Genomic DNA, 20,171 nt, shown 5'->3' on the forward strand with positions numbered 1-20,171 from the left:
CCGTGAGCTATTTATTCGTTTGTACGTTGTAAAACACAACGATGACAAGTACGGTATCGCGTCGAAACGAAAAACGCTGTTTTTTAATTTTTTAATTATCCTCCTTTAAGTTCATATATTATATTATAAATAAACCTGTACCAATGATTTTTTTTTTATTTTAAAATTCGATTAAAATGTGTTTTAAACATGTTTGAAATGGTTAAAAAAATAATCGGAATGAACATGTTATAAATGGTTAAAACTGTTGTTTCGTTGATTGTATAAAAAACATTTTTTTTTATCAACTCTGTGTGTAATCGACGACACCATCGTAACGTTTCCGCGTCGGACGGATTCCGGCGGCAGGAGTACAGGGCTGACGAGAACTTTCGAGGGCCACATTTACTCGCACTTGTTCGGCCAACTACTTGTACGTACTTCTCGTACGATAAAAATATTTGAATTCACGTCGTATGCTAAAGCGAGCGAGATTATAGAATAATTTTGCACAAAGGGCTGGAGACGGAGGGCCCTCTCGGAGGCACGGGCCCCGGAGCTCCAGCCCTGCCTGCCCATTTTCTCGCCGGTCCTGCAGGTGTGCACACGTCGACCGACGGATTATCGCAACAACGTTTGTGATTCGCAGTGGAATTTCGTTTCGCTGTCGTGATCGGCGCGCGGTACCGGTTCGAGAGGCGGTCTTTTTTCGGCGCGCGGACCTCCGCTAAACACGAAAACGAGTGCGCACGTGTTCATCACGCAGCGCTTTTTAATGCTGTTATTATAATTATCGTTATTATTGCACGTGCTTGCGTACAGTAACTCAATCTTAAAGTATTTGCAGACCGTTTGGTCCGCGTTAATGGGAAGGTTTTTTTTTTTTTGGAAGTAGACTTTTTTTTTTTTTTATCCTTCGAACGATCTCTCCTACGATCTCGCGTTCAAGGTGTTCGCACGCTGCGATACGGTCAGTGGCGTTTTTTCAATTTTTTCTAGGGGGGGGGGGTCCAAAGTTTATACATAATTAATATAAACTATATACTATATTGTAATAGTTACAACCTTATGCATTTTTTGGAGGAAGTTGAACTAAACATATAACGTAATAATCGTATAGTCTTATGTAATATTATATATATGTACCTATATATTGTATTTAGCATTATATATTATAAAGTATTGTTATAAAATAAATTCCAGTTGGCCAACTCTTCTATCTCTTCATCAACAATAATTTCAACTTCTCTGTGAATGTTTGACATATCCAATTCTGCAAATATGGAAGAATTTTTGTTAATTTTTTTATTTTTTTTTTTGAGAGGTTCTGGGGGAGGTCCAGTAACCCTTTACCCCCCCCCCTCCGTTAATACACCACTGGGTACGGGACGGTGAAATATCGTACCCGTAACGTTTTTCGGTACGATATTCGCGTGTATATTCCTTCTTCTTCTACACTGTCCGGTCTAACGATTGGTTTGCAACAACGATTTTCCGTCGTCGGCCTTCCTCTCGTTGTATGAATTACATTCTCGGTCCTCCGTAATCTGGTCCACGTATCGCAATCTTAGTCTTCCTGTGCGGTTTTTTCCCTCGACCACCCCTTTCAGAATCGGTCCTCGCAATACTTCTAGCCCGACAATATCACCTGTCCGCTCATTTCGTCTTTTCTTTATACTTTCCCGCGGTTGTGATCTCGACCTTTTCTAAAACCCTTTCTAAAACTTCTCCGTCAGCGATCCTATCGGTCCAACTTATCTTTTGCATTGTTCTGTTGCATCACATTTCGAAGGCTTCTATTCTCCTCCTTACCTCTTCTACGGTAGCCTATGATTCACGTCCATAGAAGATAATGCTACAGATAATGCTATAGATGTACGATTTAAGTAGATTTTTTTCTACTGTTAATATCGATATTTTTTTTTATTGCAAGAATATTTTATGACTTGTTTTCGTAGTGTTTATTTCCACGGGTAATATTATATACTAATAATTAATAATTGATTGTATATATTTTATGGTATAAATAATAAATAATGATACATTTTTAACAGACCCTTTTGACGTGTATTAAAAAATTTCCTATTACGTTAAAAATATATAGTGTTACGTTAAATATTAGTAATGAGATCGTTCATTGATATTGAAGTAAAAAAAAAAAAAAAAAATTTGATCATTGAAATGTATAATTGTTATGCATGTTTAGACGCACGACTATTTGTCTGATTATTATAATTATCTACACTGAATAAAAGAAAATTAAAATCTACTATCCTAAACGATTCCTTTAATAACATATAACATATTTTTTCCGATACCAACAGTCTTAAATAAATCATATAACCCATTATTTTTTTCGCTTAACGTTTGAGATCATTTGTCACGCACTCCTAAAAATATCGGTACTACAGGTTGAAAAACGTTAGTCCAGTAAAGTTTGTTATTTTCAGTGCAGTCATTTTATTATGTATTTTCGCAGAGCAGAGAATTTACGAGTTTTGGAAATGTGGTATCATGGTAGTGCACGCAGGCAAACAAACGTGAATCATTAACTTCAACAGTCAATTATTGGCTATTTTGTGATAAATGTATTACTATCAAAAGTTTTAGGATTGGAGAATTTTGCTGATTATGCCGAGAAAGTAATCGGAAACGGCTAAACTCGTACTTGTAGGATAGGAACACGAATAAGCGTTTTAGACGAAATCATGTTCGTTCACGATATGTATCTATCACGGTTTCAGGTTAGTCATTTCGTCAAACATAAAATCAATTACTCCGACGGTTTTTACGGTTATCGATGTGCTTTCGAAAATTGATGTTTGCATCGTTCCGACCAAGGTGGTTTGCGCGTTATCGAGTAAAACCTGAGTGTCCGTCGACATCCATCTCGTCTACGCGGTCGTTTTAACAGCATTAGCATTTGATTTAACTGTTAGACGAGCGGATACACCGTTTATTATTTACAGGGGGTGAATAAAATAACATATGAACACCATGCAATATAGTTACATATTGTTTGTACTGTATCTCCAATAACACCGAAGCAATTGGCAGATATTTTGGTAGAAGAATGGGAAAAAATTCCGTTGGAAACTATTTAGATCCTTTACGAATCTATTCCGCGAAGGATCGAAGCTGTTTTAAAAGCGAACGGTGGCCCAACTCCTTATTTATAAATCAATATGTAAATATAAATAAATAAATGTTGGGTGTTCGTATTATTTTGTCCACCCCCTGTACCAGTGGCGCACACAGGATTTTTTTTCAGGGAGGGGGGAGAGGAGGTTAAGGTTAAAGTATAACACATTTTACAACTAACAAAATTATGCAAATCCTTAATAAATTTTGACTTAAATAATAGCGTTGATAATAGAATAGACTATTCTATAATCAATGATACTAGGTATTCAATAATAGCTCTTCATATTTCAAACCTGTACAATTTGTAGATTTTAACCTAGACATCGGAAAAATTTCGGGGGGAGTTACAACCCCTTACTCCCCCCTGCGTGCGCCACTGCCGTACACCGATATACTCGCTCGTCGTGACGTTTTCGTTGTCCGAAGAGGAATTTACGTTAACGGTTCGAACGTGCTACGGTGCGACTAATATTTTCCCCGAGCAAAATACAGTACACATCTCAAACGCAACGGACGCCATTAATATTAAATATTATTCACGTTATCATTTAGGCACCAGTATATGTCCACGCCCGACGTTCGTTTGCATTGCACGTTAATATTTAATATTATTCGCAGATCGGCATCGCAAAAGTCGTTCGAAGCCGATGCAGCCCTCTGCGGGCGTTTCAAATACATAATAATACATAAGATATATATTACAAAACGCGCACAGTAGCCAAGTCATCGCTAAAAAAAAAAAAAAAAGGGTTAATGTTCAATACGTGTTCTGATGACGGTAATCGTTTTTTTTCTTCCCCCGTCCGAAGCGAGGTCACTGCATAATGTATATATTTATTATATCGTAATGGCAACTACGAATATTATGCTACTCATTTAACGAACGTATTTGTCTAAAACACGTATGTACACACTACGGCCCAATATAACGACTAATCGACCATAAATCCGCGAACAATATTAACATTATTTTTTAATGGTCCTCGGTAAGGGGGTAGGGGTGCAGTGTGTTTTTTTATTTCACGCATTCGTCCTGACCGTCATTTTTTTTTTTTTTTTTTACTCTTATTATTATTTTTTTTTCATTGTTTTGTTCGGTCGTTACTATTATTGTCATTATTTAGTCTACGCGCCACCCGATGATATAATACATATAACACTCGGTCATATATACGCACATGTACGTGTGTGTTTTTTTTTTAATGTACAATAATATATACGGGACATGACCGTGAGGGATAAATGAAAGAAAGAAAAAAAAATAGCCCAGTCACCGCTACGCCGCACCGTCGGGCCGTTCGTATAACATGTATATATATATATATATATATATATATACATATATACGACGGAGTAATAATAATAGTAGTGAAAAAAAAAATTAAAAAAAAAAAAATAATAAACAGTAATTCATCGGGCAAAGGGTTGAGGATGAGAACGACGTCGCCTTGGTCCTGGTCGGTGCGTGCGTGCGTGCGTGCGCTTGGTTCATTAAACGTGTGAGAAAAAAAAACCGACTTCCCCGAGTCGCGGGGCGTGAACCGGTCCGACAGGGACATCCGATGCATTAAAAATATTATAATAGCGCGCGCGGTCAAAAAGAAATTAGAGAACGTGTGAGGGGGTCGGGGCAGAGGACGGGGGAAAAAAAAACGTTAACTGTTTCACCCGTCACGCGTATTGTCTCCCGTAATCATGCAAATGATTTACACGGCCTCCGATTGTCCGGGGGAATTTTTTTCCTCGGCCAATTTTTTTCGACGATTTTTTCTCTACGTTTTCCACGCGTCCCAAATCGGCGCGTAACGATCCGACGACCGGGTCCCTCGCGTGTGTTGGTTTAATCAGTTTTCTTTTTTCGTTTCCGCCCGCCCCGCGGACGCGAGAGAAAAAAAAAAATGAAAAATTAGTAAAAAAAAAAAAAAACCAAAACAAAAGACGACCGGCAAATTAGCGTGCGCGTATCACCGTTACAAATGCGATACGATTTTTCAGCTAATCGTCGTGCGACAGCACGTATTATTTATATTCGGTGAAAACGACCCGGTGACGCGTTGTACCGCTGCGCAAACGGGGTTGGTCACCTATAAATAACGAGTGTTTGTTTTTTTGTTTTTTTTCCCCCTCCCCACCCGGTTACAAATTAACGTCATCTCATCCCGTCGAGATCGATTCAACGTCGACTGCGCTCTCTTGGCCCGCAGTGTTGGGAATAGATATTGCAAAATTTATCTAGATAAAGATGAAAGATAATTTTATTTCTATCTAGATAAAAAAAAGGTATTTTCAAAAAATGTTATTTTTTGGTTAATATTTCATATTTGTAATAATATCTATGAAGACTCAATTATAATCATTATTATCAATAAGCACCTAAGTGTTTAATGTTTATTGCAGTAATGTAGTGTACCATTAAGCAGTATTTATATATAATGTACAATATTTAATGATAGTTAACCATTAAAATTTTACCATAAAAAAAAAAAAAAATTAGAAATTTCTTAGTATCAGAATGAATACAGAATACATAAGAGATTATTTTACGTTACCAATATTGTTTTCCATATAATCTTAATTTGATGATTTTCATTATTCTATGAGTAGTTACGACTTTACGGGTTCCAAGAGTGAAGTAATGACTATTCAGCGTATGAGTTACGTGTGTATACTAAAATAAAACATCTGCTATATTTGGAACTTCCATGGAAAAATAAGAAATTAAGTTTAAGAATACCAAAAATATCTTCCCGACATGAAAATACAAACAAAATTTCATACCAAGAAATAATAATTACTTATTAATAATACACGAATTATAATTATCAATACAAAATCTATATATATAAAAAAAATTCGGGTTGGTTACAGAATTTATAATTCAAGAACGGCTGGACCGATTTTGATGATCCCTGATTTATTGGATTCGTCTCCGCACAAGAATAAAAATAACTCTTATCTTGGCAAAAATTCAGACAATTTTATCTTAGATAAGTAATTAGATAACTTAGCGTTATTTATCTAGATAAGATAAAAGATGATAAAAAATCTATCTAGATAAGTCCCAACACTGTTGGCACGGGTACGTTCTCGTGCTGCGATCACACGAACCCAAAACGACGCGTCGATTTGTAGAAAAACACCGGTTTTCGCATCACCCGTACCCGAGTCGCAGAGAAACGCGTTGACGTTTCCGTTGCCGAAATGTGTACCTACCGACCAGAGCATATTTTAACGTACAAAGTACGCGGCACTAGTGCCCCCCCCCCCCCAGTGATAATTGAATGCTACCCAGCGGTAGGCGATCGTGCAGCTAAAATCCTCATGACGACCGTAGTGCCAGGAGTTGATTTTCACCGCATGCTCTTCTGCGGAAGAACGCCACGTCTATGAACTACGCGGTACTAAACAATTCGATTGACGTGACACCTAGTGAAAATTACTTAAAACATGTTCTGGACTAGTGGTTGCTCCTCCCACGTGTTATTAGAAAATATACGTTCAGACGGGTTGGTGTTGACGAGCTTTTCACGAGTTTTGCCTAACCAAAAGCCTACGCGACCGCGATCGCAGAACAACCGTTGCAAGCACGAGACCAGTTTCGAACACGAAATTCATCATCAGTTGTTGACAAAGTCAATAAAACTGCGAGTGAATATGAAAAAATAAAGGAACGAGTTCATCCAGAAAAATTAATCGTTTTACATAGGGATCATTTATTTTTTTTAATATGTCAAGTGCATATTTATGTATATAGTTCTCAGTGCTTTACAAATATCATTAAGTTTTTATTTATATATTTATTTATTTATACATTAATTTACGAGTGTTAACCGTTTAATAATTTTTAATTTTTACGATATTTTTTTATTATTTTATTTTAATGATGACGGTCGAAGAGCTACGTGGAAAAACGATAATAGTCAGTATTCCTTTTTATGATTAAACATTTCTGAGAGATAAAAATACGAAATTATTTAAAAAAAAAAAAAATGTAATGGTTGTACAACTGACGTTTGATAATACGGGTAGAAAAAATTAAATTTACTAAATTTACTTGTTTAAAGAAATTACAAGTGGATATAAAATCAGATTCTTTTTATTCTTTTGCCTATTATCGTTTTTCCCCGTATCCTTTCGATTGTTGTCCGTAATTACCAGGTATGGTTTTTTTCCAATTATGTTTTCGATTCATGGATGAAAGGCACATGGTGCTTATAGGATTAGCTATTAACGGTATACAAGTGCCAATCCAGTACGCGTTACTAGCACCTGTAGACACAAATCAAAAGTCTGTACCGCTGTAATAACAATAATACACTTCATTTACAATTATTGTTATTCGTTTTCCGTGTTTTTCGCTGATTATGTGTATCAAAGCTTAACAGCAGATGATAAAAATTATATGGACATATTTGTATTCCGGAGTCTACGACGGAATCGCAAATGGTACTTGATGAACATTCCGTTTCAGGCAATTTTCCGGCTTTTTATATAATTTCTGACGGGGGATGGATACGATGGGAAAGGTTTCTAGTTTATTTAGGGTCCGTTTTGGAGGAATTTCACCCTATACACGTCACGCCAACAGTTGAGGTGAATTTTTTGGACTGGTGCAAATATGATTGACAATCGTTTTTCAATTATCGAAGATGATTCGCGTAAAAAAAAAAACCAAAAACATATCTACCACCCATAGCAGTGTTGCCCAACCTTTTTTCCTCCGCATTGGTCAATAATTATCTTCGAGCGGACCACAAAATGCAACAAAACGAATAATGTCAATATTAATCTCTAATAATATAATTTTGTTACACATAACAGGTATACAGTATACGTGTAGAACTTGTTTTCATATGTTTTATTGGCTGTTGAAAAGATTACAGATCGAGGTGCAGGCATTACTTACGTTAATTTTATCGGTACGCTCACGGGCCGAATCGATATGAAATCGTAGATTGTCTACTTGTAAATGTTCGAAAATAAATGTCATCAATTAATGTGAAATCGTGTTTTACAATAATTATTTTTTTTTTAATTTTGTTTGATTTTAAAAACGTGTAACAGATCACATAGAACACCTTCGCGGGTCGAGTACCACTGATCTACAGGTTGCGATTCCAATGACTCGAAAAAACCGGGGGGAAAATGCACGGAGAGGATTCGAGAGTCGAGTAGTCGGATGGCAGACAGTTCTAGCTGCTCGTTTGAACGGTGACGGGAGCGAAGCACGATTTAAAACGCTGTACACGAACCGACCAAATTGAAAACTTCCGGAATTCTGTTTCGACTGCTGATATTATTTCATTAAAAAAAAAAAAATGTAACTCAACGCGTAGGTAAACTACTTCCGTTGTGCATTTCGCGAGCGGACGAAATGCCGAGGATTTTTACACCCGGCGAACGCGATGTGTGACGCAACGAAAACAAAAACGCGCGTGAAATGTCGTTAATAATAACCCGTGTGACGCACGCGGAATTCGAATGATGTGCGGACGCGCGGATCGATAACTGCGTACGACGTTTGACGGACAAACCAGACGGATTTGGACATGTGTGCACACATAAATGTACGTGTACATATTGTGTGGTGCATTATAATATTATTGTTACGCGATCCACAAGTGCACGTTCGAAAAAATGCTTTCGGGTGGATTTTTTTGGTTTTTTTTTTTTTTTGTATTACTTTTATCATCCCTCGGGGTGGTGCGAGCATTATGAACGACGTTTAAACGGCATTTAATGGTCCGCCGTGCACGACGTGCATGTGCAGGTCCCCCAGTTGTTTACACGTGAACGCGGGGAGAAAAAAATCGTAGTAAAAAAAAAAAAACGAATATCGGAGCGGAAAAAAAAAAGGACACCGATCCGGTCAACGCGGGGTCAACGTTACGTGCGCGTACACAACGCGCGGCGACGTACCAGTGTACGATACGACGTTCATGCCGCGAGGACGACAGATTTCGTGCGCATAAAACCGTGTTGTCGTCGGACAAACAAACCCTTCGCCGCGGTCCGATCCCTTTTCGCTCCGCAATGTCCGCGGTGGGATCTTTTTTTTTTTTTTTTTCATACGTTCGTGTTTACCTTTCGTATTTTATAGACACACACACGCCGCAGCGATGATGAAGTGTACAAAACCGCGCGCTTCCGTTTCGAGTGGACGGGACGCGTATTTTATTTTATTTTTTCACGTCCTGGGGAAAAAAAAAATAAATAAATAAATAAATAATAATAAAAATAAATAAAAGACGACACCGCGCACATAAAACGCACACGATAAACACGTAGTATTAAGCGTACGGTGTTCGAAGACGCGGCGGAAAACTGTGTCCCTTTTTGTCGGGTCAGACATTTATTATTATTATCACGAAAATGTTTACTGTTACGCAACGAGCACACCGTTGTTTACACAAACGCACCGTGAGAGTGTCCCGTCCGTCCGTACACACGAGCATCTGTCCTGCACGACGCACAACGTTAGCTCTCTCTCGCACCGGCGGTCCGTCAGCCCTACGAGGTCTCCTCCGCGGTGCACGTGTAAACACGACCGATCCTAGCTCCCAGTATGACGGAAATCTCTTCTTCGCGAACACGTATTCTCGTATAACATCCCCCCCCCCCCCAGCCGCGTAAGGGTCAGAAAATAAAAATTAAAAAAAACCAGTCGATTTGGAAACGTTATTTTCACACACGTAATGCAGTACGATCTCCGCGTATCTCCCCCCTACCCCTAATCACACGGAAGCGCACGATTTCAGAGTCTATATGTTTTTCTAGAACGCTAAGTTTTCGCAAACAGAAACTCTAGATCGTAACGGACAAACGCAACTGTTACAAATTGCGTTACGGGATCGATTGGTTTTCTTCGCGGTTTTGGTTCCATTCCGGGTGGCCGGTAACGCGGTCAACAATAATAATTGCACATTGTACCGCGATCGGTGAAGGGACCCGAAGACGAGGATAGTTAACAACTCGTGAAAAAACGAACGCTAAATTACTGCGTTTGAATACCGAATCCGGAACACTAAACCGAGGAAAAATATTATTTTCTTGTCGGATTTTTATTTTTAGTTTTCACGAATCAGGAAATAAAATCTAAAAACATTTGCGTAACGCGGTGTATGTACGCCAGCTAACAAAGTCTCATGGTTTGTTTTGATTTTTGTACACAAATTGATGGTAGTCAAAGTGCAAGTGGAAACTTGTTAAACAATTCGGTGCACTTATAATAAATGTTTCCTCATTAACGTTTTAATCATGATGCAAGTTTGTACAATTTATTATCAACTAAGTCTATATTTTTATCTGTACATGCTCCGATTTACACATTGGCACTTCGCTAAGACATGTAAATATTACAATAACGTCGCGTTTAAAAGCGTAAAAGCTGCGGTTTATACCAACGAGTGACATGTTAAACTTATTAAGTATTCGTGTTGAACAATGATTTATAATCCATGATACAATACTCTGTGAAATTTAATAGATTTTTTTTTTTCAAGCCAATTTATCCTTATATTAAATATGAACAAAAAAAAAAAAAAAATTGTTTTTAAAAATATAGAAAAAATCTAATTATTTTCACGTTAATAGCAAGTGTAAATTGTACACAGTTATGTTGATTCTTCACTTCAAAACACGAGTACTTCAATTATTTGATGATGGATTTTTGAAATATTTTAACTTATCATAGTTTATTTCAAAATTTATAGTTATAATATATAAATTATTCAGGGTTGTGTAAATCAAAACTGGTTTTTGCGTGTGGTTTTTTTTTTTTTTGTTATTTTTATAATATGGAAAAAATACGAGTTAATAATCATATAATGAGGAGTTTCGTGGTAATTTATAGGGATCAAAGCATATTCATTCCTTCCGTGTGTCACAGTGCATTTTATTAATATTTACTTTTTTTCTCATCACTGTGTACAATCACTAATTTATTTCAACCACATGTTACCGCAGTTCCCTGTGGAGGTCTCATAGCTTCATTAAAAGCTGGTAGTCTGAAAGCAACTGTGCCAGTATTGAGTAACACAAAATTAAACATTTACATGTATATTTATTATATGTTTACACATTTTTTTTTTTTTTTTTATCTTTTGGATTCTGAGAGGATCAAATGTCCGCAGTGAAATTGATTACACAGTTTTATCGAAATCACTCAACAACCAACCCAACATCTTGAAAACCTTTTTAAGTTGACAATAATATATTTTCTGTATTGAAATCTTTTCGTACGATTAAGATTAATTTTGAAAATTCGCATTTTAAATATCAATTCAAAACCGTTTTCAATGGCAACATTTTAATTTAATTTAATTTATAATGATAATGATGAATAATGAAAAATAAATTAATAAATAAATTAATGATAAATAATGAATTGATTGACGTTTTTATTAGTCATATTTCGAACGGATTTGGAGTAAATTTTATAATATTATTAGAAGACGATATTCATTTCAATAATATTTTTTGTACGTTATAAAAATAAAAAAAATCACACGGGCAGTTAATTTTACTTATTTTTTCAAATAATCTATAAAATATACACTATATAAAACGTATTTTGAAATTTCTAATTAATTTTTTTACTCTGTATGGAAAACTTTCCGAATAACAATAGAATTGTAGTCAATTGTTTATTTTAATATTATGAATAAATTAGTCATAATTTTTTAAAACAATTACACTTCGTAAAATGATGGATTTAATGTTTCAAAATTGGCGTGGTAATTATTATATTAAAATATTTTCATTCACTTGTTTGAATTTTCCGTTGAGAAATAAAAACGAAATCCAGCGTTTAATGTTTTTAAATAATATGTTTCATATAAAAAAAATAAAAGGTCACAAAACACTAGCAATTTTATTAATGAAACAAATTCTAATTAGTAATTATTATATACTTTACAAGACCAATACTTATCAAATCAATATACCTTATAATATAATATACCACGTATACTCGTTCAAAATTATTAAACTAGTAATTTTTAATTATATACAGCACACGGTTGTTAATTCCAAACTCTTAGGACGTATTCAGTTGCATTTGTTCATCTAACGTGCATCGTATCGAAAAAACAGTGTTAGATTTAGAGTTTAAACGGACGTTACAGAAATGAAAAGAGAATAATATTTTCAAGAGCCTGACATATTTTTTTGTGGAACATGAAAAATTTACGGAGGAGTTACGGTTGTAGCAGGGGTCGGCAACCCGCGGCTTGCGAAGCAATTTTTTATGGCCCGCACAAAGGTGGTTAATTATTGTGTTTTATTTTTGTTCAATAAAATTTTTCATACAATTTTCAATACTATTCAATTCTTTTTTTTCTTTATTAATAAAATCTAATCTAATCGTTAATAGTTGATGTTTATTCTGTATAGTTATATAGTCAGTTTAATCTATAAAATTGTTATTATTATCTAATCGGAGTCCAAGATAATGATGGCTGCACTACTCAATCATAGGATAAATTAAATATACTTATATGTATTTAAAAATTTAAATTTTAAATATATTTAATCTATGTATTTAATACATATGTATCTAATTTATTTAATCTATGGTCATAGTTACTTTGCGTTTGTAGCAATTAGTATTACACCGTGATTACGCCCGTACGTGTGATTATTTGCGTTTGTAATAGTTTCATTTTACAAGTAAATCCAAACATTATGACGACTAAAAAAAGAAAAAATTGTAATGAACATCGTTTTTTTTTTAACAATTCTCAGGTTGATTTATACTTTTTCGGCGAAAACAAAGGTAAGTCATTATGTTTAACTTGTCAAAAAATTTAATTTTTTCCAGTAACATTCGTATTTTTTACACTCATATTTCTATGTAAAATAATCAAACATAATAACAATACAATTATTAGTATATATCATATGTAAAAATTATTTTTCAATGTGATAAACGTTTGAAAAAAAAATATGGCCCGCGTGGCTCTAACCCCTGGGCTATAGGATCCGAAACTGCTGGAACCCGTGTAAAATGTTTTCCACTTATCGCCAATGGTAAACATCGCAGTCGATTCAATGGTATATCAACAACGGTTGTTTCGGAAACATACCGTTAACGCGAAACAATGCGCGCGGCGTTGGTTTCCGGTATCCACCGAACGTGTACAATATCGCGTTTAATCGGAAATCCCTTGTCCCCATCGTTGTCGCGACGAACCGTCCGAAGGACGACATCCTGCAACTTTTCCGCCGTTACGTCGTGTTGCGTACAAGATACGCTCGTGTACCGGACCCGCGTCAGCTGCGGGTTCGGGCGGCGGTCCGCGGTCAGATCGCCGTTCCGGGTGACAATTCCGCGGCTGTGGGAAACGGACGCACATCGATTCCGGGAGAAAAAAAAAAAAAAAAAAAGGGCCGGATGCAATAATATACGCGACACACAGCCTGCAGCGGCAACAAAGCGTCAAAGAGTGCGACGTCAATTGCAGAAAGAGAGAGAGACAGAGAGGGACACGAGTTTTTAGTGCCTCTGGGGGAAAGAGCGAAAAAAATCTGCTAATGGGGAACATTACACCCCAAAAAATAATATACGTTAAATTCGACCGCCGCACGTTTTCACGGAATACGTATATTGTACATTATATTATTCAAATGCGGCTGTTTATTCAAATAATGCACACGCACGCACGGGCGACTGGCCGGTGCCGGTAGGAAACCCCTGAAAAAAAAAAAAAAGAACTACCGTGCGCAGCTGAGGAGGGAAACGCGGACGCCGTCACCGCGGCACAATGCCGTTGACCTATAACCTGTACGCGAGAGGTTATGCGTATGACCTTTATGTATATTACGTTATTCGCGCGGGTATGACCAGATGGTTTTCAGATGGCGAAACGGCAGTTTTTCACAATAAAAGCCGATATTGCCTCCGACGACGGCGACCACGACGACGGGCGTTACACTCTCCTCGCGGTACCTACTTACTTATTATATTGTTATAATAGGTGCACACGAACGTTTCTCGGCCGAAAACCGGAATAATAATCGCCGGTACGCCGTGCCACGATTCTCAGGGCATAACGCGCCCGAGGATATGTAAATCGGTCCCCTTTCGACGGCCGAAGACGTGCACTGCGCACATGATGCGTTCACCAGCGCGTCTCCGCCGATTTAATTTATCACCCCGTTGCCGTCAATAGGGTCCGGGACCGATACGTTTTCGGCGTTTCCGTTGATTCCCGGCCCGAATCACCGCGGCCGCTTCCGTTTCGATCTTACCGCGAGTAACGATCCGTGTGCTTAATACGCGGTTTCGCGTGTCCCGTCTAAAGTCGTGCAGCACCGTTTCGTTTCAGACGATCGACGTCGTATCGTTTTCAAGACCGGCCGGCTATCCACCGTATGCGGCTTATATTTATTCTGTTAATTCCATTAAACGTACACCAGTGTTTACGATCAACGATTTCGTTTACGCGCACGTGTTCCCGAAATGTCTTCTCCGAACCGAACGTACCGCGGTACACCCGTTTTGCGTGCTCCTCTTAACTGGGTTCGACGCTCGGCAAAACACCCTGAACAAAAGCCGCTACAATCATATCGTTCCATAAAAATCATTGAACGGTGCACTAAAATATTTGGTTTCCGATAGTTATGGAACGAACGATATGTTTCATGTGGAATCGATCAAAAACACATGTGATTAAAAACTATTGTTTGTATACGAATTGACGGTTTGCTGTGTTTATAAAAAAAAAAAAATCACTTTAACGTACGGAACTCTAGAAAATTAAATTTTAACGGAAATACAAACATCGCACCGAAAACTTTTGTATAACAGAGTGCTTCGAAATTGCCGTCATACGCAACCGTTCAATTGGTTTTCCGATTCGAGTACTAATCGGTATCTTTTTTTATCGAATGTTATTCTGTTTTCATCACGTTTTTGAATATTTTACGATACATAACGAGTATGTTGTTTTCAACACGGACACGTGAACTTATAATATTCGTTATATGCGATCAATGCTAATTGATCCGTTGCACGGAATTAATTTCCTCCTGCTTAAAATAATAATAACAATAATACCGATTCGGGCTGGAAATTTAAAGCTAAATATTTTGTTTACTTTTTTTATTTATTTTTTTTTTTTTTGCGGCGTCGCTATTGATCACGCGCTCCGAAAACAATGCGAAAACCGGAACATTGTAATACAATACTATGAGATTTTTATTGAACGGTAACACAAACGAAATGGCATTTACAAATTATTGTTTGCAAATAACGCAGCTTCGTCTGTCACTAAGGATAACCTTGTGACGGTAGACGGGAGTGTCTAATAGAAAATTGAAACGAAATTATAATCCAAATAAAAGTAACAGACATTGAATACGTAATAATAACGTTTTATCTCGTTTCGTAGCGGCGTTCGGTGCGAACGAACGTTGCGAAAAAAAAAAAAAAAATTACGACACGCGGTCATCGCGTGACCGTCCGGTGTGTGACGATACCGCAATCGCGTTTCTGTCGACGAAAACGCGGTAACGAAATAATGACGAAATGTCCACGCGCCACTCGTTCACGTGTTCCGTTCGCGGGTATCATCACCACGTTTGCGCCGAAAAAAATTAATCCGTTTTGAGTGTGATTTGCGCCAAAATAAAAAAAGGTACCACCATGTTATTTCCAACAGACCGTTTGCGCCAAATGTAGCGTAAACATTTAACGGCTTGGTTAATTCGTAACAGTAGAACCTCGATTATCTGATCCTTATACGAACTCTCTTTTGTCCAAACGTTATTTCGTCTCAGAATAGTTACAATTTTCTCAAATAATAATTAAAAATAAATCAAATAATAATAATAGTAATAATAGTAATAGTAATCAATAATACCATTCTCTTTTGAAAATTATATGCTACAGGTATTAATAGTAGAAACATTTTAAAATAATCAGTCAAATTAATCATAATAAATGAATACATCTTACATATGAAACATATAATATATCATCCTAACATTTATTGTAATAAAATGAAACAATTCTTAGGTATTTATAACGCATTATTTTTTTGTTTTTATTTTTCTCAAGTGCTTTTAAAGTTTTTTTTTTTTTTTAATCTTGTTTTAACTTGTATCGTTAATGTAAAATGTTTACGCAAGTAAATTTGGCGCTAATGAGCTGTCGGAAATAACATATCTTTTTTATTTTGTAGCAAACGGGCTATACCCAAATAAAAAACAATTGTTTTTAGCGCAAAATGAATAAATGGGTAATTTACCGGGTGTACACGATCCAAACATCCGCGAAAAAATAATTTTCTCCAAATCCGCGCACACGTGTACACCGATGGACGCGCTGAGATTCGTCTCTCCCTCGAGCGCCTTGTCGCAACCAAAACGGCAAACAACCGGGCCGTGTTTCCGGACGCCGCTCCAGGATTTACGGCCCTTGGCGACCCGCAGGGATCGTGGGATGCGCGGGTAGGGACCGAGGACGGGGAAGGACGGATGGCGCGCGAAAATACGGGCGTGAAACGCGGGAAACGACGCGTACGTCGCGAGACAACCCGTCAGGCGGTGCCTGGACGAAAACGGAAATCGTCTACCGTGTGATCGTGGGACAGAACGGTTTGCAAGGATTTGGTTTGTGGCGGACTAAATCCTCTAAAAGTCTTAACCGCGTGTGGTGTTCAACCGATGTTCAATCCGCCGTCAACGGCGGATTCAGACGGATCTCGCTCGACCGGAAAGACCCGGACCTTGATATGAATATATTATCAATTGATGATAATTTTATCTTCTATCATTATTTTATTTAATATTATCGAACAATGTCGTTTGATTCGTTCTCGCCCGTGTAATAATAATAGCATATGACCAAACAAGTCCCTTCTAGCGTAACAGTTTTTGTCCCGCTCACGTCTCGTTTTCCTATTTGTGATGTATCTGACCATCAATCCGGCAGCGGTGAAAAACTTTTATTATTTTTTTTTATTTTTCAAACGCAAGTTTTAACATGTACGAGTCTAAAATGTATTACCTCAAATCGATAACATAACAATAATAACTGACAGACCAGAAGAGTTGGTCGTCAGCACGAAAGCCAACGGATTTCTTCCACTGATCACAGCGGACTTGGTCCGCCGGTGGATTTGATACGTGAAAAGCGATGGACATTTAATTCCACGCCAGTGGACACAACCGAGGACCTAGTCCGACTGACTGAATCCGTTCGAGGACCTGAGGACCTAACGCGTCATGAAATCCTACTTGTCTCGGTACGATACGCGGGGTTGTACGATCTCCACCGCCGGAGACCAACGCGAACCAAAGAGATATCCGTTAATAATAACTATGTGAATGTGTGATTCGCGAACGCTAGGGCCCGCGTAAAGTTCGGAACCGTTACATGCGGATTCCCGAACAAAACCGTTCGTTCGCGTGTTTCCTTTTTTCCTCTATCGTTTTTTCGACCGATCGCAATCTCCTTTTGTGCGCCGCCACCGCCGCCCGTACCAACGAGTCGTGTGTCAACCGCCGCCGGCGCAACAATAGTCCGACGGGCAGAGCATTATTTTTATTCAAATCGGTATAATGCGTACGAGTTTTCGTTTTTTGACGTGGGGCATTCGCGGCATGTGTGCGCCCGCGCCTGTACGTGCGCGCGGTGTGTGCTGACGTTATCGATCAAATAGAAACGCAGGTTGGCTAGGGAATGGCACGTGAAATGCCTTTTAAGCTCCATTGACCAAACATACTAATATTACCGCTTGGTTACCCCGGACGCGTCGACCACCGTTGTTTCGGTCCGAACGGTCCGTCGCGTATACGCAATATTCTATGAATGCGTTTTGTCGCGCACCCCGCGGACGAGGGGGAAACCTGACGTGAACGAAAAGATTTTCGGGAAAAAAAAATAATAATAATAATAATAATAGTACGCGGGATAATTTATAACGCGTAAATCGTCGCGGGATTATTTTATTCGTTATTATAATGTAACGCAGCAATCGACGAACGTATCGGGTTTCGCCGCCGCCGCCGTCGTCGTGGTGGTGGTGGCCACGTTTATGGGGGCGATTAACCGCGTTTTTTTTTTTTTTTTTTGCCTACCGCACCGACACACAGTTGCACGGTACCGATTCCGCAAACGACGAAAATCTAAATCGTCCCGAGAACGCAACCGTCGTCTCGGTGTTTGTTTTCAATAACGATCCTCACGGTTTTTCGACCTTCGACGGCTCGCTAGATGGGCTTTTTAAAAATTTAACGTGCACCTCTTATCGGATCTTATCGGAGGTTACGCGTGTTCTCGAGTTGCACACCGTTCCACGAGATAACGAATGGATTCGTTCGATTCGCACTGGCAAACACGGCGCAGATCGGAAATGTGACTCGAAAAGGTGCGACCCGGAGAAGGTTAACCAATCTTTTCTCTCTCGTCATAACAGCAAAACCTATTGAAGCTCGAATAAGTCGTCGTGAACGAACAGTAACGTTGCAGATTTGAATAGAAATTATAGCCGAAACATACGAGCACCGCGATTTCACCGATTGCACCGCGGAATAAAGTTAAACCGTAATATCTCGAATTGTTCGTGAACGTGAACGCGACTGACGCGACGCCTATGACTGTACGAGATGTAAGCCTCGTAATGTTAATGAAGATGACAGATTCCAGTGAGAGGATCAACTGCGTATGCGACAGAGAACAAATAAATAGTCCATAAGAGGATTAGGACGGTTTATAGAAAACATTACGGAATATTTACTGTATTACTGTAATGATAGCATGTGCAGGGGCTGTTGTGAATTGATTTTTCGATGTTCGTGAAGATCTCAGGGAATTAGGTGAAAACTTAGGTTTTAGACAGTACCTGCATTACGTTCTAAAACCAAAAACTGTTACGAAATAATACACACTAATTAAGTCGAACACGACAACGTGCGGTCATGTTGCTATTTTTTATTAATATTGTCACGACGGATAAGAAATATCGTACTCAAGATTAACAAACGTGATTAATTAGACATAATAATACACGAATAGACCGTGTGAAATCGAACTCCTGAGATTAATACGAAATACTATACAAAAATTACCCAGTTAAATGGAAATATCGACGAGTCAAAATAATGGCCAATATAGTTTCAAAAAGAATTAATATTAATTGTATGTATCAATAAACAAATAGTTTACGTATGGAAATAAATAAATAAAAACGACTAATTTTTCTCAACTTATTCCTTCTTTTATATTTTCATACTCAGTTGCAATTATATTTGTATATAATATATGAATTTTTATACCGAAACCGGTCGTACTTTACAAGTATAATAATAGGCTAAGCTATTATTTATTTATTTTTGTATGTAAACTATTTGTTTATTTATTTGTATATTAATTTACGAATATTAATAATTTATTCATTTTTAATTTAATTTAATTTAATTTTTTATTATTTTATTATTAATTTTATAATAAACTGTCGTTTGCGTTACGCAGTTAGAATTTGATTTTACTGAATATATTATACTTTTTCTGTTTGATTTTATCGATAGGCGCAGCAGCAGATTTCGAAAATGTTTTATACATTTGCTGGTTTTTACCATTATCTGCGTTCCTCCCTCGTATATTGAATAATGAAAAAAATGGGGTATTTTATTATGCTCATTGTTAGAAATAATATCTATTGTAATAGGCAATAGCCATTACCTATTGAATCGTACAAAGGTTATGGAGGGTTCGCTAATTTTTTAAAATGCGTTTTCCACAGCAAAGTAAAAATATGCTGTAATAATTCATGTAAAATTCAAATCGATAATTCTTAACGTCCATGAAGTTAATCAAATTTTATTTCGATGTATTAAAATCAAATATGAATAAATAAATTTAAATTCAATATTCCCATAAACTGTTCTAAATTATAAAAACGGTAATTCAATCAAAAAATAAAATGTATCTACTGTTGTCAATGAATGAAAAATGTATATACTTGTTTTTTTTAAAAAATTAACTTCTATAATTATTATTAAGATAATACAAATTCACAAGAAAAAGTTTATCGTCTGTTCAA

Source organism: Sipha flava, unplaced genomic scaffold (assembly GCF_003268045.1).
Source record: "Sipha flava isolate LNK unplaced genomic scaffold, YSA_version1 40_pilon_pilon, whole genome shotgun sequence".
Taxonomy (NCBI): Eukaryota; Metazoa; Arthropoda; class Insecta; order Hemiptera; family Aphididae; genus Sipha; species Sipha flava.